Source organism: Muscardinus avellanarius, assembly GCF_963383645.1.
Source record: "Muscardinus avellanarius genome assembly, chromosome: 16".
In the NCBI taxonomy this organism is placed as follows: Eukaryota; Metazoa; Chordata; class Mammalia; order Rodentia; family Gliridae; genus Muscardinus; species Muscardinus avellanarius.
The window spans coordinates 13,879,625-13,905,829 of NC_137802.1; the positions used below are offsets into that span (position 1 = coordinate 13,879,625).

A 26,205-nucleotide genomic window follows, 5' to 3' on the forward strand; every position below is an offset into this window, starting at 1 on the left:
CCCGTGTCAGCCTCCCCAATGCTGGGATGACCAGCGTGCGCCCCGGGCCGGGCTGGGGCGCGGAGCATCCTCCCCGCGGCCGCGCACGGCCGGGCGGCGGGGACTGAGCCTCGCGGGCCGCCGTAGTCAGCTGCGCGAGCAGGAAGTGTCCGAGCGCGGGCGCAGGCTGCAGGATGGCCCCGGACCCCTGGTGAGCCCGGGGCGGGCGGCGCCGGCTGCGCAGCCGGGGAGGCCGGGCTGCCGGGAGCTGGCGGCTGCTGGGGGGCCAGGCTCGCCGTGGGGTGGGGGGTCCCGATGGTCCTGGTAGTGGGGATTTTCTGATCGTGGGGCTGAGCTGGTTGCAGACTTCTCTGTACTCCTGGGAAAGTAGACTGTCACTTTTTTGGGGGTGGTGGTGGAGGATAGAATGTCAGCCCATCCGCTGGATCCCGCAGGTGGAGAAATCGAGGTTTAGAATCCACGTACTGGTTGGTAACTAGCTGGACCTAGATCTCGTGGGGTCTTCAGGAAACTTGTAGGAATCTGGGAGGGAATTCTGCGCCTGTGATAAAGGCTTTTTACTCTCCTTTCTTCCCTCCTTCCATCCATCTTTTTTCTTGATTGTTACTGGGGACTGAATCCAGGGGCATTCTGCCTCTGCCCTACACCCCCAGCCTATTTATTTATTTATTTATTTATTTATTTATTTATTTATTTATTTTTGTGGTACTGGAGGTGGAACCCAGGGGCTTTTCTACCTCCGGGCTATACTCCTAGACTTCTTTCTTTCCTTTTTTTTTTTTTTTTTTTTGTGGTACTGGGATTCCTGGAAACCATACTACCTCCGACCTACACTCTCCCAGACCTATTGGAAACAGGGTCTCTTAAGCCAGCGAGGCTGGCTTCGAACCTGCGCGATCCTCCTGTCTCCGCCTCCCCAGCGCCCAGACCTGTTTTCTATTTTATTTGGAAACAGGGTCTCACTAAGTTGCTGAGAGCCTCACTAAGTAGCGGAGGCTGGCTTCGAACCTGTGATCCTCCTCTCTCAGCTTCCCAAGTACTGGGATCACAGGGCATGCGCAACCATACCTGGTTCGTTTACCTTTTCTAAGTCAGAATCATGAAGGGGTATTCTTGATACTATTCCTCCCAGTAGCAGCTCTGTAGTAAAATAGCAGCTGGTAAGGTTCATTTATTCAGCAATTAAGTCTCAAGGACTGGCCGATGAAAGATACAAGTTGCAATTCTAAGAAATAGTTATACATTACAGACGTGGCCTGTCTAATAATTTGTAACATATTTGTAGCTCATTGTTTTTGGAGTGTATGTTTTATGTTGGTGTTTCTTTTCTTTTCTCTCTCTCTCTCTCTCTTTTTTTTTTTTTTTTTTTTTTTTTTGGTGGTACTGGGGTTCCTGGAAGCCCTTCTACGTCCGGGCTACACTCCCAGACCTATTTTATTATTTTTTTGGAAACAGGGTCTCTTAAAGACAGCACGGCTGGCTTCAAACCTGCGCGATCCTCCTGTCTCCGCCTCCCAAGCGCGGGGATTACAAGCGTGTGCCACCACGCCCAGCGTTATGTTGGTGTTTCTAATACAGTTCATTATCAAGTTGTAGACAATTTGGATAGTAGAAGGATGGACCAAGTCAAAGAGTTACTGGAGATCTATATAATATCTGGACCAATTGCTGAATTGATGCTACTTTTTCTTTCTTTCTTTCTTTCTTTTTTTTTTTTTTTTTTTTTTGCGGGTCTGGGGATGGAACCCAGGGGCATTCGACCTCAGAGCTACACCCCCTGCCCTATTTTTTTTTACTCTTTATTTCAAAACAAGGTCTCACTGAGTTGCAGAGGGTCTCACTAAGTAGCCGAGGCTGTCTGTGAACTGCGATCCTCTGGTCTCAGCCTCCCGAATGCTGGGATGACAAGCGTGCGCCACCACGCCCGGCTACGCTACTTTTTTTCATCTAATTTTAACAATCGTGTACGCATCTGCTAGAAAATTTAGAGAGCACTGAATATTTGCGGGGAGAAAATAAATGGCATCTTTAACTTGGTCATGTGGAAATGACCATTCCTGAATTTTTACAATGATTTTATTACTCTAATATATGTGATAGATATGCTTTATTCAACAAGGAACATTTCTCCATGTCACTAAATATTCTGTGAAAACGTGATTTTTCTTTTTCTTTTTTTTCTCTTTGAGATAGGGGCTTGTTAAATCGCCCAGTTGGGCCTGAAACTTGTGATCTTCCTGTCTTAGCTTTCAGGGAAGCTGGGATTACGTGATGTTCTGTCACACCTGGACTAAAATCATGATTTTTTTTTTTGGTGCATATCCGTATATTATATGAATGATGATACTTTATTTTTTTTATTGTTTTGTTGTTTACTATTGCATAGAAAGTCCTTTTCCCACCTCAATTCCTTGGGCTCCCCATGATGAATTTTGCTAAGTTGCTTTCTGTCTTGTTTGGAATCCAATTCAGTTTACACATAAAATAGAAAATAAATCTCAGAGATAAGGAGAGTTCCCTTACCCCAAGTTACCTCTTGATTGCTGGGTGGATACAATCTCTGAACCCCGAGTCTCTTCCACATCTTACTATTGAAAAAAGCCTTTGTGCCTTTTTATTTTACTCTCAATTATTTGAGGGTTGGAAGTGACATTGTGGGGGCCTCTGCTGTGCACGGTCAGGTGCCTGACACAGTAGGTTGGGTTAGGAGAGGGTTAGGGTTGGGTTAGGAGAGGGTTAGGGTTAGGGTTAGGGTTGGGTTAGGAGAGGGTTAGGGTTAGGGTTAGGGTAGGGCTACTAGAGAGGAATATAGAATGGGGCTTTGAGAAACTAGAAATTCAGATCCTGCTACAGCTTCGCTGTTCTGCTACTGAAAACCCCAGGTCATCGATGCCTTCCTCCTGAGTTGTGTCCTAATATTTTTAAATGGAATAGAGCAGTTACTATTTTAATGGCTTTTCAAGGCAAATGGCAGGCTCACTGTTTAATAGAAGTAGCAGGTAGCCAAGCGTGGTGGCATATACTTGTAATCCCCGCGCTTGGGAGGCTGAGACAGGAGGATCACACAGGTTCGAAGCCAGCCTCAGCTACTTAGTGAGGCTCTCGGCAACTTAGTGAGACCCTGTTTCCAAATAAAATAGAAAATAGAAGCCAGGCATGGTGGCACATGCTTGTAATCCCCGCGCTTGGGAGGCTGAGACAGGAGGATCGCACAGGTTCGAAGCCAGCCTCAGCTACTTTGTGAGGCTCTCAGCAACTTAGTGAGACCCCGTTTCCAAGTAAAGTATAAAATAGGTCTGGGAGTATAGCCCGGAGATAGAAAGCCCCTGGGTTCCAGCCCCAGCACCACACACACACACACACACACACACACACACACACACACACACTAGCAAGTAATACTGCTTCTGAAGTAGTTCTTTGCTAAAGTTAATTACCTTTATCAAGCTAAACAATGCATAGGTTCCCAGAATGGGCAATACTACCCCCTAGGGGCGCTTGAAGGAAATATAGATGCATAAAAGAACACAAAATTGTCTGTTTATTTGCTTAAAGAAGATAGATAGGGGAGGCACCTTTTTTTCTGAAAAGTGGGTGAAAAAAACTTTTCAGAAGTTTAGGCTCCTTTGAGAGCAATTTATTATTTCTGGAAAAATTAGTTAAACCTTCATAGTTTCATATTCTCATTGGACTTTTTCATATTGGTAGTATGTGGATATTTTTGTCTACTCATTTAAGAAAAGTTTATTATCATGGAAGGTAAAAGATAGAGAAAATCGGCCGGGCGTGGTGGCACACACTTGTAATCCCAGTACTTGGGAGGCTAAGAAAGGAGGATCGCAGGTTCGAGGACAGTCTCAGCAAGTAGTGAGATTCTCATCAACCTAGTGAGACCCCTGTTTCCAAATGAAAATAAAATAGGGCTGGGGGTACAGCTTGGAGGTAGAATGCCCCTGGGTTCAATCTCCACTGCCACAAAAAGAAAAAAGATACAGGAAGTGGAACAGTGGGAGGTTTGTCCTAGCTGCAGCCGGCAGTGCAGATCTCACTGTTGCTCGGGGCTTTTAGAACTTCAGCTGTCAAAATGGGCAGAATTTTCCTTCATCCCATTGGAAGTACTCATGTGTTTTCTTGTGCAAACGGTGATACAATTCTGACCAGCTGCTCAGAAATCTCCACGCACTTTGCCAGTGCCACTGAGAAAGCGTTTCTTTTCTTTTCTTTTTTTTTTTTTTTTTTTTTGTGTGTGTGTGTGTGTGGTACTGGGGTTCCTGGAAGCCCTTCTACCTCCGGGCTACACTCCCAGACCTATTTTTACATTTTGATTTGGAAACAGGGTCTCCTAAGCCAGCGCGCGCAGCTGGCTTCAAACCTGCGCGATCCTCCTGTCTCTGCCTCCCAAGCGTGGGGATTACAAGCGTGCCCACCACGCCCGGTGAGAGCGTTTTTTAACAAGGTAGTTAGCCTGTAGTAGAGTGAAATCCTAGATCGGGTCATCCCCACTGGCCGCCACGTGGTTCCAGACGTGAGCTGCAAAGACTGCAATAGCAGACTGGGATGGACCCATGAGTTTGCCCCTGAAGACAGCCAGCGTCGTAAGGAAGGCCCTGTGATCCTGGAACGGGCTCTGGTTCGAGAGAGTGAGCATGTACCGTCTGATAACTCTTGGAGGAAAAGAGATAAATCCATCTTTTCCCAGGTCTCTTTCACTGAAAACAAAAGCTACTTACGTACACTGTCACCTTAGCAGAGACGGATTCGTGAACAAGAGGTTGCGAGAATCTAAGATGGAAACTTCCTTCCTTTTTTTTTTAATTTTAATTTTGTCTTTCATCTAACAGCAGTGTGTAGAGAGAATTACCATGCAGATGCTGTTATCTTTTTTTTTTTCTTCCTATGTTTCCATCTCGAGGCAGAAGAGTCTACCTGCAGCTATATAGTGGGCTATGTGAGGGGAAAAAAATACGGGCTGTTAGCATGGAAAAGTGTGTTTTATGTAAATATGAATGGAGAATATGTCAAGAGCATGGTTTATAAACTTATTTGGGCTTCATGTTAGAACTTTTTTTAATTTTTAATTTTATTTTATTATTTTGTGTGTCTGTAGTGCTGGGGGTAGAACCCAGGGGCTTTCTACCTCTGGGCTATACTCCCAGCCCTATTTTATATTTTATTTGGAAACAGGGTCTCACTAAGTTGCCGAGAGCCTCACTAAGTAGCTGAGGCTGGCTTCAAACCTGCACGATCCTCCTGCCTCAGCCTCCAGAGCGCAGGGATTACAAGCGTGCGCCACCACGCCCGGCCCAGAACTTTTATTTTAAGCCCAGTTATTTCAGTTGGTTTTCAAGCTTCAAAACAGAGGTCCAAGTCTGCAGCCAGCGCTAAAGGCTCAGTGTTAGCCTGGCCCATGCTGGCCAGCGTGCCGTGTTCGTGCTGGACATGAATCACAGTACCAAGCCCGTTCTTCCTTGCCAGTCTTGACCCAAGATGTCACCATTCCTAGCTACTTGTCACCACATAATTGGTGTCGATTGGAAACTTTTTCTGAAATGAGGAAGAACTGCTTGGTTGTCTTTTTCCATGTAACTTAAGCATAGTAATAGAAATAAAGTAATAGTTGGAGGGGTGGAGAAAGTAGGATAGTGTAAAGGGTCCTGTTATACCCATCCCAATTTCTATAATCATCAGTATTTTGCCATTCCTCGTTCATCTCTGCCCTTGTTCCAGGCAGCGTTCTCACTGCTCTGTCCCCCTAAACCTGACCACAACAGCTCACAGTTCTGGAGATTCAGGGGTTCAGTTCATCTTAGGCGGGGTAAAGTCTGCAAAATGGAGCTCAGGGTATGGTGCAGGGGACAGAGAGCACAAGAAGGCTTTGCTCTCAGGCCGCAGAGGCCAGAGGCCAGAAGGAGGGACTGTGAACAGTCCCCAAGGCCACACCCCAGGGATCCTGCCTCCGCAGCCAGGCCCCTCTCCAGCATGGCTGCTTGGTCTCGCCTCAGCTATCTGGGTGATTCTAAATCCAAAACATAACACTTTACCCCTGAACCCCAAGACCTCAGGGTTATCAGGGCACAAAATGCATTGAGTCCATCTCCGAGAGTTCCCACAGTCTGAACAGTGTCATGTCACTCAGAAGTCCAAATAGTTCACCTCGAGTCTCAGAGGAGAACTCTTTGATGTAAGCCCCTATAAAAATTCAAACAGGTAGCTGGGCGCAGCGGCTCATGCCTGTAATTCCAGTACTTGTTTGCTCAGCAACTTAGTGAGGCCCTCAACAATTTAGTGAGACCCTGGTTCAAAATTAAAAAAAAAAAAAAAAAATGGTGCTGAGGGTCTAGCGCAGAGGTAGAATGCCCCTGGGTTCAATTCCCAGTACTACTACTGAAAGGACAAAGTGTGACCACACCAGAGGCCACCTTGTAGCCAAAAGGGGCTGACATGGGCTGGCATGAAAGGAAGAAACAAAGAAAGAGAAATAGAGAGGAAGAGGGAGAGAGAAGCAGAGGGGGAGACAGAGAAAGAAGAACCAAGGAGAGAGAGCACACAGGCTGGGGTCAGTGTTATAAACCAGCTCAGGGTTACGTGTTGGGGCTGATAGGCTAGGAGAAATGCCTTTTGAACTAATTGGCTGGGGTCCCATGTGGGGGGTCGTGTGGCCAGGTGATTGGCTCCGGGTCAGCGGTGAATGTCTTTTTTACTGATTGGCCAAGGTGGGCCAGCAGAGGGCAAGTCTCTCGTCTCCCTGGTAACTGACCAGGTGTGGCTGGAGGGGGATTGGTGGCTTATCTGGTCAGACCAGGGCCTCTCTGGAAACGGACAGTTAACTCATGGGGGGTTTCTGCAATAGAAACTTAACTCATCTAACAACAACAACAACAACAATAACTACTACTACTACTACTAACTACTAGTAATAATAAATTAAAATTAAAAACAAGCTACATAGCCAGGTGTGATGGAGCACACTCAGTATTTGGGAGGCTGAGATAGGAGGATCGTAGCGTTCGCGGCCAACCTCAGCAACTTAGTGAGGCTCTTCAACTTAGTGAGACCCTATTTCAAAATAAAAGAATAAAATAGGTAGAGTGTGTTACGGTTTGAGAATATGTTACGGTTTGGGGAAACTGTCCACGGGGACCCCTATTAGGGTCCCGGACACAATTTCCCTCAAACCACAGAAAGATAAAAATGTGCGGGTTCTTGTCCACTGAGCTAAGGATAAATGCACATTACATTAGCCCAGACTCTTGCTGAAGATTTAAAGAAGTTTATTAAAAAGATAGAAATACAGAAGATAGTTACAGCCTCATGTTGTAACACGAGGGGGTGGTTCGAAGGAAGTCACCAAAAATCCCTGTATGCCGAGTGTTCTTATCCCGACCAAGTCTGCAGCTGGTCCTTTGAAATGTAGATATCCTGCCCTGTCTCTAACCCAGGTATTCTGCTCTGTCTCCAACCCAGCCAGATCTGCCCCTTCTGGGGCAGGGGGCAGCTCTGTCTCAGGCACAGACCCCCACACCATTTGTTACACTCCAAAATGTGTTAAATTGCTTCTCCGGAATCTGAGATTTCCTCCCATCCTTGAGGAATTCTGCCTCTCTTTAGAAATGTAAAAAGGCCCTTTTTCCTGAAGCACCTGACTTTCTTTACTACCAAAGATATATTTTAAAATTGGAAATCTTCCCCAGTACTGGGACATTAATACATTTTGAAACCTCTTCCCAGTACTGGTACAGAATGCCCCTGGGTTCCATCCCTAGCACCCCCAAAAAACAAGCTACGTGCATCCAACGTACAGTGGCCCAGGGCAAACATGCGAATAGGGCCATAGAAAGAACAAAAGGGACCCAAACAGGGTCAAAATCCAGCAGGGCAAAAGCGAAGTCCTGCAGCTCCGCCTCTGGCATCTGGCAGGGGCCGTGGTGGTGAGATGGGCTCTCCAGGAGGCCAGGCCCCTATGGCCTGGCTGGTCACAGTCCAGCCTGGCTCCAGGGCTTAAGGCTCTCAGTCTTTCCCAGCTGTGTTTCCATGTTTCTGGCATTTCTTAATATTGGGAGTTTTCCTTATAACTTTGGACTTACCTTCACAGCTTCACAAATTACCCCCTTTGGGCAGGGATTTTGTCCCTGCCACACATTGCTCGACCTTCTTCTGAAATCTAGGGGGAAGCCTTCATGCCCCGGTCCTCCAGGCAAGCCAGCATGGCGCAAGCACCGCCATCACTTGGTCCCCATCTGTGAAAGTTAGTCACGTCCTCTCTGGTCTTGGACAAGGGCCTTCCTGGGTCAAGGCTACAAGGTCATTTCCATGGTTACAGGTTTGGATTTGAACCGCCCTGATCACATTCCTTTCTTTGTTCCTATGCAAATCATTCCGGCTCCCTTTAACCATCTTACTTTCTTCTACACACTCATATCTATGTTAGTTTAACTGCACATTCAGGGTTTTTCTGGTGCAGACTTTGAGGCCTGGCTCCTAGTCTGGAAACTTCTTTTATGTTAACCTGTTCAGTTTCATAGACCATGTCATGGCATCCATCCTTTTGGTCACCAAAGTCTGAAAACTCCACTCTTTCATCACTCCTCGTATTAGATCTTTCACTAATCCAGTGTTTTTCTCTTTTTAATATCTGTGGTCTGTCTGTCTGTCTGTCTGCCTCTCAGTCTTGGTCTTTAGCGGCCACTAGCTTGCAGATAGTGGGTCCTGGTTGTGGAATTGAAAGCCCTAGGAATCTCCTGCTGGCTTCCTGCCACGACTCTATTCACTGTCTATATAGATGAAATTCAGATTAATTTTCCTAAACTAGTGTTTAGGCGCCTGGGTACTTGACAGGATGACATTAGCTCTAGGCCGCTGGTTTCCGTAGCACTGAAAATACAGTTAGGGGGTTCACGAAGGAGGCAAGCGCCAGCCAGGTTATTAACAGCGGCTTTAATCAAGAACCTGGCACGTTTGGGGAGCCAGCAGGCTGTGGGGAAAGGGAAGGGACGACCAGCCACGCAGTCCGGATTACAGGCATGGGCCGCCACACCCAGCTTGGGCATGGTGGTGACCCCCTATTTTCCCAGTACTTGGGAGGTTGAGACGGGAGGCTTGCAGGTTGAGGCCGGCCCCAGCGACATACCGAGACCTTGTCTCAGATCAATAAAACAGGCGAGCGGCATCGCTCACAGGCAGAACACGCCTGGGTTCAATGTTTTCTTATTTATGCGTTATCTTGTGTCGCTCCATCTTTTTGTTTTTGCAGTTATATACCTGAGTGCACATGAATGGCGTGCATATGACATAGACACGGCTACTTTACAGTCTAGGGTTAGTGGTTTCAGAATCCTGCCTCCTCCGGTGCTTCCAAGTTGACGGTGTGAAGCGCTCAGCGCAGGACCTGGCTCACACCGGGCACCTGCTCTTAGCTCTTGATACAGTCACTGGAGGAAGATTCCTAAGGGAAGCAGTCGGGGAAGCTCCCAGCTCCCGTCATTCAAAACACTGCTGGCAAGTTCCCCCGTGCAGCTGCAAGGTTTTTGAGCAACTGCTTCTTCTTCTCCTCCTCCTCCTCCTCCACCTCCTCCTCCTCCTCCTCCACCTCCTCCTCCTCCTTCTCCTCCTCCTCCTCCCCCTCTCCTCTTCTTCCTCCTTCTTGTCCTTGTATTTCTCACCTCCTCCTCCTCCTCCTCCACCTCCTCCTCCTCTTCCTTCACCTCCTCCTCCTCCTCCTTCACCTCCTCCTCCTTCTCCTCCTTCACCTCCTCCTCCTCCTCCTCCTTCACCTCCTCTTCCTCCTCTTCTCCTCCTCCTCCTCTGTCGCCGACTAATCTCAGTTGGGTCGTTATTGTCAGCTCCCGGTCAAATCCTCAGAAAGATGGGGCAAAAGGCAGGTGGAGTTCTGCAGAAACTTATCTGCAGCGATTCTTCCCCTCTATGAATTCCTTAAGTTTTTAGGTACGACGCTTGGGAAAGAATCTGAGGTGGACAAAGGCTTCTTGAGCCAATGACACTTTATTACAAAAACTCCAAGAAATTTATACCTTTCACCAGTAAAGTTAATAGTAAGAGGAGAGGGAGGTGGGTGTAATCATTGTGAAGTAATAATGAATGACATGTAAACAAAGGTAATAAAACTAGTCCTTCAGCTGGCTGTTGATCTTCGAGAGATTGACTCCTGACTCCTGATTCTTTTCCAAGGTCTTTGCAGATAAGCAGTCCCAGGGGGCCACTTCCCAAAATAAACAAGCATGGCCAAGGCTTGGGGGTTTCTCGGGGAATCTTCTTTGGCTTTCTTGGAACTTTCCATCTTTTGGGCTCAGTTCATATAGCAAGTGTGGGGAGACGTGGTGATTCAGGTGGATGTGATAAAGTTTCTCCAGGTGTTGGCATTTTTATCTCCTAAATCTGAAAGCTTAAGCAAACTCACAACACAGTTTTGCAGACAAAATACCACAAACAACACCACAAAGTTCTTGGTTTTAATTGTCAGATGTATTTCCTTAACTGCTGAGCACTCTTCTTTAGACAATAAGCCTATTAAAAGTCTAACCATCTTTAATAATCCATTTCTCTGTCACAAACCCTCTGCAACCTGCTTCTAACTTTCTAATTCCTTTCTCTCCCAGTTGGGACTTTCTTATGATAAGCTCTTCTTCATGCAAAAATGCTTTTCTTACTCTTACATGGTATTTCCTTTCCTTCATACATATATATTTAGAACATCTGTCCTTTATTTTGTCATATTCATTAACCAGGCGGTCAGCCTCTCTGTCTTCAGGAATATTTACACTAGGCGTAAAAGTCACCAATCTTTCTCCTTGAGTCTATTGTATTTGGGCAACTAAGTTGTTTATCAACTAAATTGCTTTAAGGTCACACACAAGGTTTTTATCTTCTCTGTCTCTAGGCAGGATCTCAAGGGTAAACAAAGTTACCTTAAACTGAACTACCTTACCGGAGTTAATAGCTTAACCTAAGTTAGTGATAGTGAGGGTCAGAGACCCTTTGTAATTGCTGCAGCTGGAATGCTTATCACAGCATCTGAATTCTGGCCAGTTTTTATTATTATTGAGCAGAGCCAAGGACGTTTAGGCAAATTATTAGAGAGTTTATTTCCACGGACTCAGTTTCTATTTATAGTCCTAATTTCACATCACTGGAGCAATTCGTGTAGAAAGTTAAAAGGAATAATAGTGAAGGGTATCTAAAAGTGGGGGGTACTTTGGCCAGAGACGACCCTCTTTCTCGGGGCGTTCTGCCGATTAGCTATGTGGAGTGGGGGTCTCAACACATAGATGCCGAGGCAGCAGGATGTCTTGGCACTCCTCCTCCTCCTCCTCCTCCTTCACCTCCTCTTCCTCCTCTTCACCTCCTCCTCCTCCTCCTTCACCTCCTCCTCCTCCTCCTCCTTCTCCTCCTTCACCTCCTCCTCCTCTCCTCTTCTTCCTCCTTCTTGTCCTTGTATTTCTCACCTCCTCCTCCTTCACCTCCTCCTCCTCCTCCTCCTCCTCCTCCTTCTCCTCCTCTTCCTCCTCCTCCTCCTTCACCTCCTCCTCCTTCACCTCCTCCTCCTCCTTCACCTCCTCCTCCTCCTTCTCCTCCTCTTCCTCCTCCTCCTCCTCCTCCTCCTCCTCCTTCACCTCCTCCTCCTCCTCCTCCTCCTTCTCCTCCTCCTTCACCTCCTCCTCCTCCTCCTCCTTCTCCTCCTCCTCCTCCTCCTCCTCCTCCTCCTCCTTCACCTCCTCCTCCTCCTCCTCCTTCACCTCCTCCTCCTCTCCTCTTCTTCCTCCTTCTTGTCCTTGTATTTCTCACTCCTCCTCTTCCTCCTCCCTCTCTTTCTTTTCCTTCTCCTCTTTTATTTGTAGTCATGGGTATTGAACCCAGGGACATCCTACCTCTGAGCTACACCTGCCGCCTTTTTATTTTGAAATCGGGCCTCACACTAAGTCGCAGAGGGCCTCGCTAAGTCGCTGAGGCTGGCCACGAACCAGCGATCTTCCTGCATCAGACTCCCAAGTACTGGGATTACAGGTGTGCGCCACCACACTCAGCAAGAGAGAGATTCTTAAACAAAAACTGAGACATTGAATCCAGGGGCATTTTACTTCCAAGCGTTACTCCCAGCTCTTTGTATTTTTTGTTTGTTTGTTTGTTTGCTTGTTTGTTTTGGAACAGGGTCTCACTGAGTTGCTGAGGGTCTTGTTAAGTTGCTGAGGCTGGTCTCAAACCTACAACCCTCCAATCTTAGCTTCCCAAGCCTCCCAGATCCTGGGATTACAGGCATGGGTCACCTCGTTTGGCTGTTTGTTGAATGTTTTTACAAATGAACGTCTACACACGCGCTCTCATCTGCAGAGTGGCCAGTGGTTGCAGCCCAGCCTCTGGGGCCAGATGGCCTGGCTTCGCAGCTGGGCAAGTCGCTCCAGCTTTGTGCCTCCTCTTCTCGTGTGTAGATGGAGGTGGTCACGGTACCACGTCTTAGATGGAATATTTAGAATGCTGCCTGGCTCATCTATAGCGATACTCAGAACAGGCCACTGCTTTATCGTCTTCATTTCTTGTTTGAGCATGTGCCTGCAGTTAAAAGCTCAGGCAGGCGTGGGGGCAGACCCCTGTAATCTTAGCACTTGGGAGGCAGAGACAGGAGGATCGCAGGTTTGAGGTCAGCCTCAGCAATTTAGCAAGACTCTCAGCAACTTAGGGAGACCCTGTTTCAAAATTTAAAAAATAAATAAATAGCCGGGCGCGGTGGCGCACGCTTGTCATCCCCGCGCTTGGGAGGCGGAGACAGGAGGATCGCGCAGGTTCGATGCCAGCCGCGCTGGTGTAAGAGACCCTGTTTCCAAATAAAAATATAAAAAATAGGTGTCTGGGAGTGTAGCCCGGAGGTAGAAGGGCTTCCAGGAACCCCAGAACCACCAATAAATAAATAAATAAATAAATAAATAAATAAATAAATAAATAGGGTTGGGGGTACAGCTCAGAGGTTGAACACCCTTGGGTTCAATCCTCAGTACCAAAAAAGAAAAAAAAAAAAGGGCAATGCAGAAATCCCACTTAGAGAACCTTAAGCAGTTTTCTCTTCATATGACTTCGATAACAGGTTCTCCACATACGATTCTACTTGTCAGATAGCCCAAGAAATTGCCGAGAAAATCCAACAACGAAATCAATGCGAAAGAAGAGGGGAGAAGACGCCCAAGGTAACACCAGGGGAGACGTAGCCCTTAAGATGACTTGTTCGAGGCCTGGAAGCCTCCCGGTACCAGGAGCTCTGTGTCCCCACGGAATGTGTGAGCCTTTAAAATAATCTGCTTTATTCCGGTATGCGGTGGGCATCTAATTCTTCCTCATGTGCTAAATTATGAATCCCACCAACATATAGAATAGCCCACATTTCATTCACTAATGTTCACTCAGCAGCAGTGTTTCTGGGCCTCCTGCTCCCTGCACGGGACACGGCGCCCTTGGTGACCGGGTCAGGCGTCTCTTTTACGGTATTTTCATTTTGGATTGCTCATTGGTACCTGCCTATATTATGCATTGTTAAGGCTTTTTTTTCCTCTTCTTCCTTTCTTTTTTCTTTTTCTTTCTTTCTTTGTTTCCTTCTCTCCTCCTCCTCCTCCTCCTCCTCCTCCTCCTCCTCCTCCTCCTCCTTCTTCTTCTTCTTCTTCTTCTTCTTCTTCTCTCTCTCTCTCTCTCTCTCTCTCTCTCTCTCTCTCTCTCTTTCTGGTACTGGAATAGAACCCAGGAACATCCTACCTCCGAGCTATACCCCCGGCCCTATTTTATTTTATTTTTTGTTTTCAAACAGGGTCTCCCTATATTGCTGAGAATCTCGCTAATTTGCTGAGGCTGGCCTCCAACCTGCAATTCTCCTGTTTCAGCTTCCAAAAGGGATTTTTGTGTGTGCGTGGTACTGGGGATTGAGCCCAGAGGCACTCTACCTCTGAGCTACACCCTAAGCCCTATTTTTTATTTTTATTTATTTTTGTTTGTTTGTTTACTTTGTGGTAGTGGGTGTAGAACCCAGAGGCTTTCTACCTCCGGGCTATATACTCTCAGACCTATTTTATACTTTATTTGGAAACAGGGTCTCACTAAGTTGCCGAGAGCCTCACTAAGTAGCTGAGGCTGGCTTCGAACCTGTGCGATCCCCATCTCAGGCTCCCAAGCGTGGGGATTACAAGCATGCGCCACCACGCCCGGCTCTTATTCTTTATTTTGAAACAGGGTCTCACTGAGTTATAGAGGGCCTCACCAAGTTACTGAGGCTGGTTATGAACCTTTAATCCTCCTGTCTTAACCTTCCAAGTACTGGGATTATAAGCATTGGCCACCACGCCCGGCTCTATTTTATTTTTTATTTGGAAACAGGCTCTTGCTAAATTGCTGAGACTGTGCTTGAATCTGTGATCCTCCTGTCTCAGCCTCCCAAGTACTGGGATTACAGGTGCGTGCCGCTATGCCCGGCTCCAAATGGGACTTTGAATAGATATGTAGTGTGTGTATAGATTCAGCTCATAAAAATTTATGTTTAATAATATTGAATATTTCCTTATTATTATCTCAGCAATATTTACTACCCAGTTACTGTGTGCTAGGCACTGCTAATATTTTGTAGATTTTGTTGATATTGTCATTGAATTAAAAAAAATCACTCTAGCCGGGCGTGGTGGCGCACGCTTGTAATCCCCGCGCTTGGGAGGCAGAGACAGGAGGATCGCGCAGGTTCGAAGCCAGCCACGCGCGCTGGCTTAGGAGACCCTGTTTCAAAAAAAAAAAAAAAAAGTAAAAATAGGTCTCAGAGTGTAGCCTGGAGGTAGAAGGGCTTCCAGGAACCCCAGTACCACCCCCCCAAAAAAAATTTACTCCATCTAATACTTAAATTTAAGAATGTCAGCAGAATACAGTGCCATATGCCTGTAATCCTAATACGTGGGAGGCTGAGACAGGAGGATCTTATGTTCAAGGCCAGACTCAGAAGTTTAGAGAGGCCCTGTTTAAAAAAAAAAAGCCAGGTGTGGTGGTGCAAGTTTGTAATCCTAGTCCTTGGGAGGCTGAAACAGGAGGATCACAGGTTCGTGGACAGCCTCAGCTATTTAGTGTGAGACACTCTGCAACTTAGTGAGAACCTGTTTCAAAGTAAAGAGTTAAGCCAGGCGTGGTGGCGCACGCTTGTAATCCCGGCGCTTGGGAGGCTGAGACAGGAGGATCGCGTGGGTGCGAAGCCAGCCTCAGCTACTGAGTGAGGCTCTCAGCAACTTAGTGAGACCCTGTTTCTAAATAAAGTATTAAATAGATCTGGGAGTATAGCCCGGAGGTAGAAAAGCCCTTGAGTTCCACCCTCAACACCATACACACACACACACACACACACACACACACACACACACACACAAATAGGCTGGGGGGTGTAGCTCAGATATAGAATGCCTCCTGGGTTCCATCCTTAGGACCACAAAAAATAAAAAATAAATAAATAAAATAAAATGAAATATTTTTATTGCTGTACTGGGTATGGAACCCAGGGGTCATTCTACCTCTGAGCTACAACCCAAGCCCTATTTTGTGTGTGTGTGTGTGTGTGTGTGTGTGTGTGTGTGTGTGTGTGGTACTGGAACCCAGGGGCTTTCTACCTCTGGACTACACTCCCAGACCTATTTTATATTTTATTTGGAAACAGGGTCTCACTAAGTTGCTGAGAGCCTCACTCGGTTGCTGAGGCTGGCTTCGAACCTAGGCTGGCTTCGAACCTATGCGATCCTCCTGTCTCAGCCTCCCAAGCACGGGGATTACAAGTGTGCGCCACCACGCCCAGCTCTAAAATAAATTTTAAAAGCAGGGGACTAGAGATGTAGCTCAGAATTACAGTGCTCCTGGGTTCAATCCCAGTAACCCCCCCCCAAAAAAATGTACTTTTTTATGATACAGTTGCTCACCATATGAAGTTTTTACTCTTCCAAATAAGCTTTCAGTTGTTCTATCAACTTTTCCAAGGAGGCCTTTATCCATCTACAGACAACAATACTTTCATCTCTTCCTTTCCAGGCTTTATATCTTTTGCTAATTCGTCTAACTGCACTGGCTTGGACATTCAGACCGCAGTTAAGTCCCATTACAGTTTAGGCAGTAGTGTTCTATTCTTAGGTCTCTTTCTCTTTTTGTTTTGCTTTTTTAAATTTTCCCATAGGATATTAATCGTATGTTTATTCTGTTTTTGATTATTAACGCCATAAGGTTTATTCCAGGATTTCTAGCGTCCCACTGTTCTTAAAATACTAGAATGAATTCCACATGGCCATGTTGTATTGTCCTTTTTAGTATAATTCTGAATTTGCTGTGCTATTTTATTTTTTTCCGATTTTGACGTCTGGGCTGGGAATGTAGCTCAGTGGTAGAAGCGCTTACCAAGCACGTGCGAAGACCCCAGCTCGGTGTCCGATACTGCAGAAAACCCAGAACCAACCAAAAGCTTTTCCCACTGTGATCTTCACTTGGGATTGGCGTCTGCTTCTGTGGTTTTGGTTAGCTGTCTGGGTTAGTTCATGACCAGGGTTATGTTAGCTTCAAGTATGAATTAGCTTTTTGTGTGTGTGTGTGTGTGCTCTAGAAGATTCTGTTTAGTTATGATAATGGAACTTTTTCTCTTGATTATAAAAGTGATTCTTTGCCCATAAAATCTTTGAAAATCCCAGTGCGTAGAGGTAAGCATCCTTTGGCATTTTGATATATTTAGTTCTTGGATTATTTCTTCTTTTTCTACTTCTACTTCTTCTTCTACTTCTACTTCTACTTCTACTTCTACTTCTACTTCTACTTCTACTTCTACTTCTACTTCTACTACTACTACTACTACTACTACTACTACTACTTCTTCTTCTTCTTCTTCTTCTTCTTCTTCTTCTTCTTCTTCTTCTTCTTCCTCCTCCTCCTTCCTCCTTCTCCTCCTTCCTCCTTCCTCCTTCCTCCTTCCTTCGTCCCTTCTCCTTCTCCTTCTCCTTCTTCTTCCTGGAAGCCCTTCTACCTCCAGGCTTCACTCCCAGACCTATTTTTACATTTTTATTTGGAAACAGGGTCTCCTAAGCCAGCGCGGCTGCCTTCGAACCTGCGTGCTCCTCCTGTCTCCGCCTCCCAAGCGCGGGGATTACAGGCGTGCGCCACCACGCCCGGCTTCTATTTTTTTTCTGTTTAGGTGACATTTCATTTTAGAACTTGAATTTTTCCTCATAATATGTTATGATGGCTATCTTTATATGCTAAGAGGATTGAGTCATATTTTTAATAGCCAAATGCTCTTTCGTCCCTGGAATACGTTGGTCTTGAATTCTGCAGTCTCTTCATAGGCTTGGTTCTATGTGTTGTTCTTGCTTTTTAAAATTTTTTGTGGCCTGGCGCGGTGGCGCACGCTTGTAATCCCCGCGCTTGGGAGGTGGAGACAGGAGGATCGCGCTGGTTCCGAGCTAGCCCGTGGGAGTGTATCCCAGAGGTGAAGGGCTTCCAGGAACCCCAGTACCACCAAAGGGGGAAAAAAAATTTTTTTTTGGAGACAGAGTCTTTTTATGTTGCCCGGATTGGTCATTTATTTATTTATTTATTTATTTATTTATTTATTTATTTATTTTTAGGTACTGGGGATGGAACCCAGGGGCATTCTACCTCTGAGCTACACCCCCAGCCCTATTTTTTATTCTTTATTTGGAAACAGGGTCTCACTAAGTTGCTGAGAGCCTCACTAAGTAGCTGAGGCTGTCCTCGAACCTGTGTGATTCTCCTGTCTCAGCCTCCCAAGTACTGGGATGACAAGCCTGCGCCACCACGGCCGGCTCCAGATTGGTCTTGAGCTCCTGGGCTCTCGGGCTCCTCCTGCCTCAGCCTCCAGGGTAGAGGACTACAGGACAAGCCACTGTGCCCAGCTTGCACCTGTTTATTTCTTTGATTCTTTGCATTCTATCCTGGCATTTCCCCATAAATATGGCAGGTGGATCTTCCGTGGTTTCCTGAGGCACTAAAATAGGGTTAGACTTTTCTCGACGGCTGGTACCTTAGAGGGTTATTGGGCTCCTTGGGTGGCCCTGCAAACCTCAGGAAGGGCACGTGCGGCCGTGCTCACTGTATAGGGGCCGTTTTTTCACAAGGTAGTGAACGAAACCTGCGCTATTCTGTCCTGAAATGTTCACCCATCTTGGATTTCATCCGTGGTTGAATATGTTTTCACTTAAGTGGACTCCTTCGTTTTTCACATTTCCAAATTCCAGAGAAGCTCTCGCCCTGCCCTCTCTCCATCCTTTAACTTGGTACTTTTGAGACGCAAACACAAACTTCCTCTGGGTTTTCAGAATCATCGGAGAAAATTCACAAGAGTCATGAGTGGTTAACATTCCTCTCATATGAGCCAGGCGCGGCGGCGCACGCTTGTAATCCCCGCGCTTGGGAGGCTGAGCCAGGAGGATCGCGCAGGTTCGAAGCCAGCCTCAGCTACTTAGTGAGGCTCTTGGCAACTTAGTGAGACCCTGTTTCCAAATAAAATATAAAATAGGTCTGGGAGTGTATCCCGGAGGTAGAAAGCCTCTGGGTTCCACCCCCAGTACCACCAAAAAAACAAACAAACAAAAGACATTTCTCTCCTATAAAAGAACACATTACTCGAACCCATTCCAAGGGGTTGAAAAGAGACCGGAGCGTTCAGGGTGCTGGGAATGGTGATAGGACCTGACGCCTTGGCCGTTGAAGCATGCTTGAGGGAACAGTGGGGTTTGGGCTGTTGAATGAAGACTTTTGGGAACACGGTTTCCTGCCTGGCTCCAGGATAGATGAACAGGATCAGCGCATAGAGCTCAGGGGATCGCCAGGGGTGGCGGTGCACACCTGTAATCCCAGTACAGGGGAGGCGGAGACAGGAGGATCGCGGGTGCGGGCCAGCCTTAGCAACATAGCAAGACCCTACGCAACCTACTGAGAGACCCAGTTTCCAAACAAAAAAATAGAAAAGGCAAGCTGGGCATGGTGGCACATGCTTGTAAGCCCAGGACTCGGGAGGCCGAGACAGGAGGATCACAGTTAAGGACAGCCTCAGCAGCTTAGTGTGGCTGGCTTCAAAATAAAAATAAAGTAGGGTTGGGGCTGTAGCTCAGAGGTAGAATGGTGCTGGGTTTATACCAGTCACACACACACACACACACACACACACACACACACACGAGCCAGGTGCACACACCTGTAAGCTTGAGGCTGGGGATATAGCTCAGAGTTAGAACACCCTTGGGTTCCATCCCTAGTACTGCCAAAAAAACTTTTATATATATTATATATGTATATGTGTGTGTGTGTGTGTGTGTGTGTGTGTGTGTGTGTGTGTTTGTGTTTGTTTTGGTGGTACTGGGGATGGAATCCAGGGGCATTCTACCTCCGAGCTACTGGGTCTCAAAGGGCCTCACTAAGTAGCTGAGGCTGTCTGTGAACTGTAATCCTCCTGTTTCAGCTTCCTGAATGCTGGGATTACAAGCATGCACCACAACGCTATATATATATATTTAAATATATACTTAAATAAATATACTTAAATATATACACTTAAATATATATACTTAAATATATACACTTAAATATATACACTTAAATATATATACTTAAATATATATATATACTTAAATATATATATATACATACATATATATATATATATATATATATATATATATATATACTTAAAAAAAGGTCTGGGAGTATAGCTTGGAAGTAGATTGACCCTAGTTTCAATTAAAACAAAAAAGGCTGGGGGCACAGTTGCACACATCTGTAATCCTAGCACTTAGGAGGTGAAGACAGGAGGATCACAGGTTCAAGGCCAGCCTCGGCAACTCCCGTGAAACTCATACCACCTTAGGGAGATCCTATTTCCAAATAAAAAAGTAAAATAGGGTTAGGGGTGTGGCTCAGAAGTAGCCGGCCCCTGGGTTCAATGCCCAGCACCACACACACACACACACACACACACACACACACACACACACACACACACAGTGCAGCTCAGGGAGCAGAATTGAGCGGAGCGACAGGGCCAGCTGACAGCAGTTCCCATCAGCGTCCGCGTTCAGGCGTGGCGCTGGGAGCCACGGGCCTCAGGTGAGCGGCCGGGCCGGGTGAGTGGAGCATCTGTCCCAGCTCTGCCGGGCGCGCCGGTGGACTCCGCGCCTCTCGGTGGGGCACTCAGGGCGTGCTCTTTTTTGCAGCTGAACGTGACCATCAGAACCTTGCTGCAGAGCCTGAAGGACAAGGTCGCCCTCCTGAGGGACTTGCTGCTGAGAGCCGTGTCCACGCATCAGATGTATCCACACCTGTTCCCGAGAGCGGGAGGAAGCGCAGTCTCGCCTTAAGGAAAGAAGGAGTCTGGGCCTCCAGGGCTTCCCCGCCTCGAGGAGGACCCGTTCTCCATGCCACCGCTCGGAGCCCCCATTGCTCCTCCAAGGGTGTCCAGGTTTTGCAGTGACTGCGCTGGCCATGCAAGACCCAGGGAAGGAATTAGCTGGCAGGGCGTGACCTAGGCAGGGCAGGAAGTTGGTGCTCTCTATCTGCGCTGCATTCAGGAGCCACGCAGGTATGCGCAGCCCTAGGTCTGCCCTGAGGAAGGCCAGCTCCTGCGCTGCAGCCAGATTGCCGTGAAAATCCTGAACTGCCGCTCTACTGCCGGGCGCTCCAGAGTCTGTAATGATACATTTCTTTCTGGAGAGGCCAATGCCAGCAAAAACCAGGCATCTGACCCCACCTTTAACCGTTTATGTAGATCGTTGCGATGTGGCTGGTTGCGGTGGTGCACGCCTGTAATCCCAGTACTCGGGAGGCTGAAACTGGAGGACTGCGGATTCCAGGCCAGCCTCAGCAACGTAGCAAGCTCTCAGGAGCTTAGTGAGATGTATTTAAAAATAAAAAATAAAATAGGGCTGGGTGTGTAGCTGGGAGGTAGAATACCCCTGGGTTCCATCCCCTGTAAAACACGCACGCACGCACGCACGCACACACGCACGCACACACGCACGCACTTATCAAGATGTGTCTTCTTTGCCATGTTATTCTTCCAGGAGCTCAGATACTTTCCCTGATGTGGGAATTTGGGGAGTAAAGGGTGGGATAGGACTTGCTCAAAGCAAGTTGGCCCATCATCTTAACCTCCTGCCAACTATCTTATATGAAAATACTTTCTAGTAATTCATAATCTGGTCGGGTAGTGGCGCATGCTTGTAATCCCCGCGCTTGGGAGGCGAACACAGGAGGATCGCGCCGCGCTGGCTTAAGAGACCCTGTTTCAAAAAAAAAAAATTATATATATAATCGGTCTGGGAGTGTAGCCTGGAGGTAGAAGGGTTTCTAGGAACCCCAGTACCACCAAAGAAAGAAAGAAAGAGAAAGAAAGAAAGAAAGAAAGAAAGAAAGAAAGAAAGAAAGAAAGAAAGTCATAATCTGGTGTTGTAGCATATATCTATAATCCTAGTACTTGGGAGGCTGCGATGGGAGGAGCTCAGTTTCATGGCCAGCCTCGGTAACTCAGTGAGATCCTGTTTCCAAATAAAAAATAAAGTAGGGCTGGAGGTGTAGCTTAGAGGTAGAATGTCCTGGGTTCAATCCCCAGACCCACACACAAGAAGGAAGGAAGGGAGGGAGGAAGGAAGAGAAGAGAGAGAAAGAGGGAGAGAAGGAGGAAAACAAGAAAAAGAGAGAGAGAGAAAAAAAAGAAGATTCAGAATTTGATCAGTGCAGGAAAATACATGTGATCTGTTTCTCTTTAAACTTGATTTTACATTAGTTGTTTTTTTATATTTATTTATTTATTTATTTTTTGCAGTACTGGAGATGGAACTCGGGGGCACTGTACTTCAGAGCTACACCTCCAGTCCTACTTATTTTTATATATTTTATTTGGAAACAGGGTCTCGCTCAGTTGCCGAGAGCCTCACTGAGTAGCTGAGGCTGGCTTCGAACCTGTGCGATCCTCCTGTCTCAGCCTCCCAAGCGCGGGGATTACAAGCGTGCACCACCACGCCCGGCTACCCCAGCCCTATTTTTATTCTTTATCTTGAAACAGGGTCTCACTGAGTTGCAGAGGGCCTCACGTGATCCTCCTGTCTCAAAGGGTCGTCTCTCATTTCTCTAAGTTGTCAGTACATCACGCCAGTGACCCACCTTTGGGATCAGAGGAAATGGTTATGTCACAGCTTTTTTTTTTTTTTTTTTTTTTTTTTTTTTTTTGTGGTACTAGGGATTGAACCCAGAGACATTCTACCTCTGAGTCACACCTCAGTCCTTTTTTTCTTTCTTTCTTTTGAAACAGGGTCTCACTAGGTTGCCGAGAGTCTCGCTAAGTTGCTGAGGCTGCCCTTGAATCCGCTACCCTTCTGTTTCTGCCTCCCAAATACTGGGATGACAGACATGCTCCACCACTCCTGGTTTTGCCACCATTCCCGGCTTATGTTACACTTTAAATATGGGAAAATGTAAGAACATCTCCCCCCAGGCATAACCCTTTTCTGTCACCAGGAAGGTTGGTTTAGTTTAGTTGCATGATTTTTCAGTATGCAGATATTAGTCCATGAGGTTTAATGAAACCTCAAATGAAGAGATAGGAGGATTACAGGTTCAAGGCCAGCCTTAGCAATTTAGTGATAAGCTCAGCAATTTTGTGAGACCCTGTTTGAAATTAAAAAAAAAAGGGGGGGCGGAGGATCACAGTTCGCGGACAGCCTCAGCTATTTAGTGAGGCCCTTTGCAACTCAGTGAGACTTGGTTTCAAAATAATGAATAAAAAATAGCGGTGGGGGTGTATCTCCGAGGTAGAATGCCCCTGGGTTCCATTCCCAGTGCTGCAAAAATAAATAAATAAATAAATAAATAAATAAATAAATAGTAAGACTTGGGGGTGTAGTTCTGAGGTAGAATGCTCCTAGGCTCCACCCCCAGTACCGCCCCCCCAAAATAAAACAAAACAAAACCCAGAAATATTTAAGGGCCTTAATGTGAATAATTCAGCATTGCCCAGGAGAAAAGAAAACTCAACTGGAATATATCAGCTTTCTTAAAATTCATAGAAGCCAGGTGCAGTGGTGTACACCTGTAATAGCAGAACCACAGCTTCTAGGCCAATCTCAGTTGTTAGAGAGCGTCTCTAAACCTAGCAAGATTCTGTTTCAAAACAAACAAACCGCAGGGCGTGGTGGCGCACGCTTGTAATCCCCGCACTTGGGAGGCAGAGACAGGAGGATCGCGCAGGTTCGAAGCCAGCCGGGCGCGCTGGCTTAGGAGACCCAGTTTCCAAATAAAAATGTAAAAATAGGTCTGGGAGTGTAGCCCGGAGGTAGAAGGGCTTCCAGGAACCCCAGTACCACCAAAACAAACAAACAAACAAAAAACTAAAAAGGGCTGGGGATGTACCTCGCAAGAATGCCCCTGTACCACACACACAAAATATATATACATTTTTTCCAAATAATTATATATGTATAATATATATACTTGACCGTAACTGTAGCCAGTGCTGCAGGGGATGGCAGGCAGATAATCCACCACACGGGGGCGCTCCTAAACCACTGTTTTCAGGGAGACTTTTTTTTTTTTTTTTTTTTTTTTTTGTGGTACTGGGGGGTGGAACCCAGGGGCTTTTCTACCTTCGGGCTATATTCCCAGACCTATTTTATACTTTATTTGGAAACAGGGTCTCACTAAGTTGCTGAGAGCCTCACTAAGTAGCTGAGGCTGGCTTCGAACCTGTGTTATCTTCCTGTCTCAGCCTCCCAAGCGCGGGGATTACAAGTGTGTGCCACCACACCCGGCAAGAGTGACTTCTTTTTTTGGGGGGGGGGGGTAGTACTGGGGTTCCTGGAAGCCCTTCTACCTCCAGGCTACACTCTGAGACCTATTTTTACTTTTTTTTTTTTTTGAAACAGGGTCTCCTAAGCCAGCGCGCGCGGCTGGCTTCGAACCTGCGCGATCCTCCTGTCTCCGCCTCCCAAGCGCGGGGATGACAAGCGTGCCCACCACGCCCGGCAAGCGTGACTTCTTAATCCTCCTTTTCGGTGTAATTAATGTCGGGTGACTTTTTTACTGTGAATATTTGAATACCACATTGAATATTGAATACCGTGTTGTGTAGTTGAGAGCTTATGGTACTTTGCATAATAATAATTTTCTGCCTTTTCTGTATTTGTGGAGTTTTCCAGAGAAGAGTTGTTGTTGCCAGAAAGATAAGTCGTATGGAAATGTTTTCTATACAAATTCATAAAGCTTAGGCACGAGATGTTTTTTTTTTTTTTTTTTTTCTTCCTGGGAAAAAAGTATTTTTCTCCTGGTAAGAATGAATCTGAAATTAAATGGAAGTTCTATGCTTTGGGATCTTTTAGTTTGCGATTAAAAGCCAAAACCCTGCAGCCAGGGAGGTGAAAATTTCTGGAAAAGATTGACACGGATATAAATTCATACATACATACATACAGGGCTGGGGGGTGTAGTACTTTGGAAGGAAGGTGAGGATTTGCTTGGCCAGGCACATAATGAACATTTATTAGATTTTATAGATTTAGGAGAATGAGCCGGAGCCGGGTGTGGTGGTGCACACCTGGAATCCCAACACGCAGGAGGCAGAGACAGGAAGATCACAAATTTGAAGCCAGCCTCAGCAAAAAAAAAGTGCCTTTTAAATTTTGTTCAGTGTATAGAAAGCAGATCGGCTGATACCTGTAACGGAAAACCGACGCAAGCAACTGAGCCAGACTGCCATTCCCACTGATCATGGGAGAAAAATATTTACGTCTTATATTTCTCAATGAAAGAATATATGTAGTGATCCGAAATTCATGTGTGTGTGTGTGTACACTCACGGGTGTGTGTTTAAAGGAATTGTTGAAGAAATTAACTTATGCAATAATGCAGAAAGCCAGGCACGGTGGCGCACACCTGCATTCCCAGTACTTGGGAGGCGGAGACAGGAGGATCGCAGGTTCGAGGCCAGCCTCAGCAACTTAGCAAGGGTCCCATCGACGTCTCTTACCTGAGGGTCGGTGAAGGCAAAGGTCAGGCCAGGTAGAGCCGGAGGGCAGGTTCGGCTGTCTCCTGGGTGGCGGTGTCTGCAAGGGCTGCAGGTGTCCTGGAGAGGTAACTTGGTGATGCAGTGGGTAGGGTGAGGCCCCCGCCCCGCCCTTGGACCTTAACGAGGCGTCTGCAGAACGCAGCTGGAAGGGGACCGGAGGCAGAACCTGCTGGACGACCTCGTGACGCGCGAGCGGCTGCTGCTGGCATCCTTCAAGAACGAGGGCGCGGAGCCGGATCTAATCAGGTACGCGGTTTCCAGTCCCGGGGCTCTCCTTGCCGTTATTTCAGCTGTTTCCCGAGCGGCTCAAGTTCTTGACACAATCTGTGCTGTCCATTTGCAGCGTCCGGCCCTCATTTCCCACTCAGTTTAGGTTTTCAGGGCTTTTCTAGACTAAGTGGGGATGTTCAGCCGGGCCCCATTGGGGGCATCTCCTACTAGGGAGGACAGGAAGTCAGAATTGTTTTTTTTTTTTTTTTTTTGCATTCTTTGGCCTTATAAATTATAAATTCCTTTACTCACCGCTTGGCACTGAGGAAAATAATGAGTTTTTTTCTTTTTGTTTAAATTGGACTGTTGAAAAAAAAAAATAAGTGTCCTGATAGGACCGCAGCCCAGCTCACGGAGGCAGGGAAGCGGACAGCTCTGCTACTGACGGAGCCGCAGCTGCTCAGAGCGCAGCCCTGCTGGACCTGCCCCGCCCCGCTTCCCTCCCTGTGGCTAATGAGCCATGAATCGCGACATCTTTAGCACCGGTCTCCCCCTTGCTTCTAGAACTCTCTACATTGTGGGGACCATTCTAGAAGGAAGTGAGCTGAGGATGGACTCTCTCTCCCCTTCCCTGCTGGAGCTGAGGCGGCCATCCTGAAGAGGCCGCTTGTTTCTCTTGTTTCTGTGTGGTTGTCAGGAATGATAAGCTTCCCAAGGGCCGTGGTTTGGTGTGTGTGTGTGTGTGTGTGTGTGTGTGCTAGGAGTTAATCCCGAGGCCGTTCTACCTCTGATCTGCACTCCCAGCCTTTTTTAAAGTTTAATTTTTTTTTTTTTTTTTTTTTTGGTGGTACTAGAGATGGAACCCAAGGGCATTCTACCTCCAAGCTATACCCCCAGCCCTATTTTATTCTTTATTTTGAAACAGGGTCTCACTG

At 46.8% G+C, this 26,205-nt stretch overlaps 1 pseudogene across 1 annotated transcript; it reads left to right on the forward strand.

Moving 5' to 3' along the window:
• The first annotated feature begins 173 nt into the window (after positions 1-173).
• On the forward strand, positions 174-25,378 carry LOC308275589 (syntaxin-8-like; annotated as a pseudogene). Its single transcript has 6 exons — positions 174-190; positions 13,091-13,190; positions 20,220-20,351; positions 22,519-22,522; positions 25,196-25,306; positions 25,351-25,378. The product of its transcript is annotated as a syntaxin-8-like (transcript).
• The last annotated feature ends 827 nt before the right edge of the window (positions 25,379-26,205 follow it).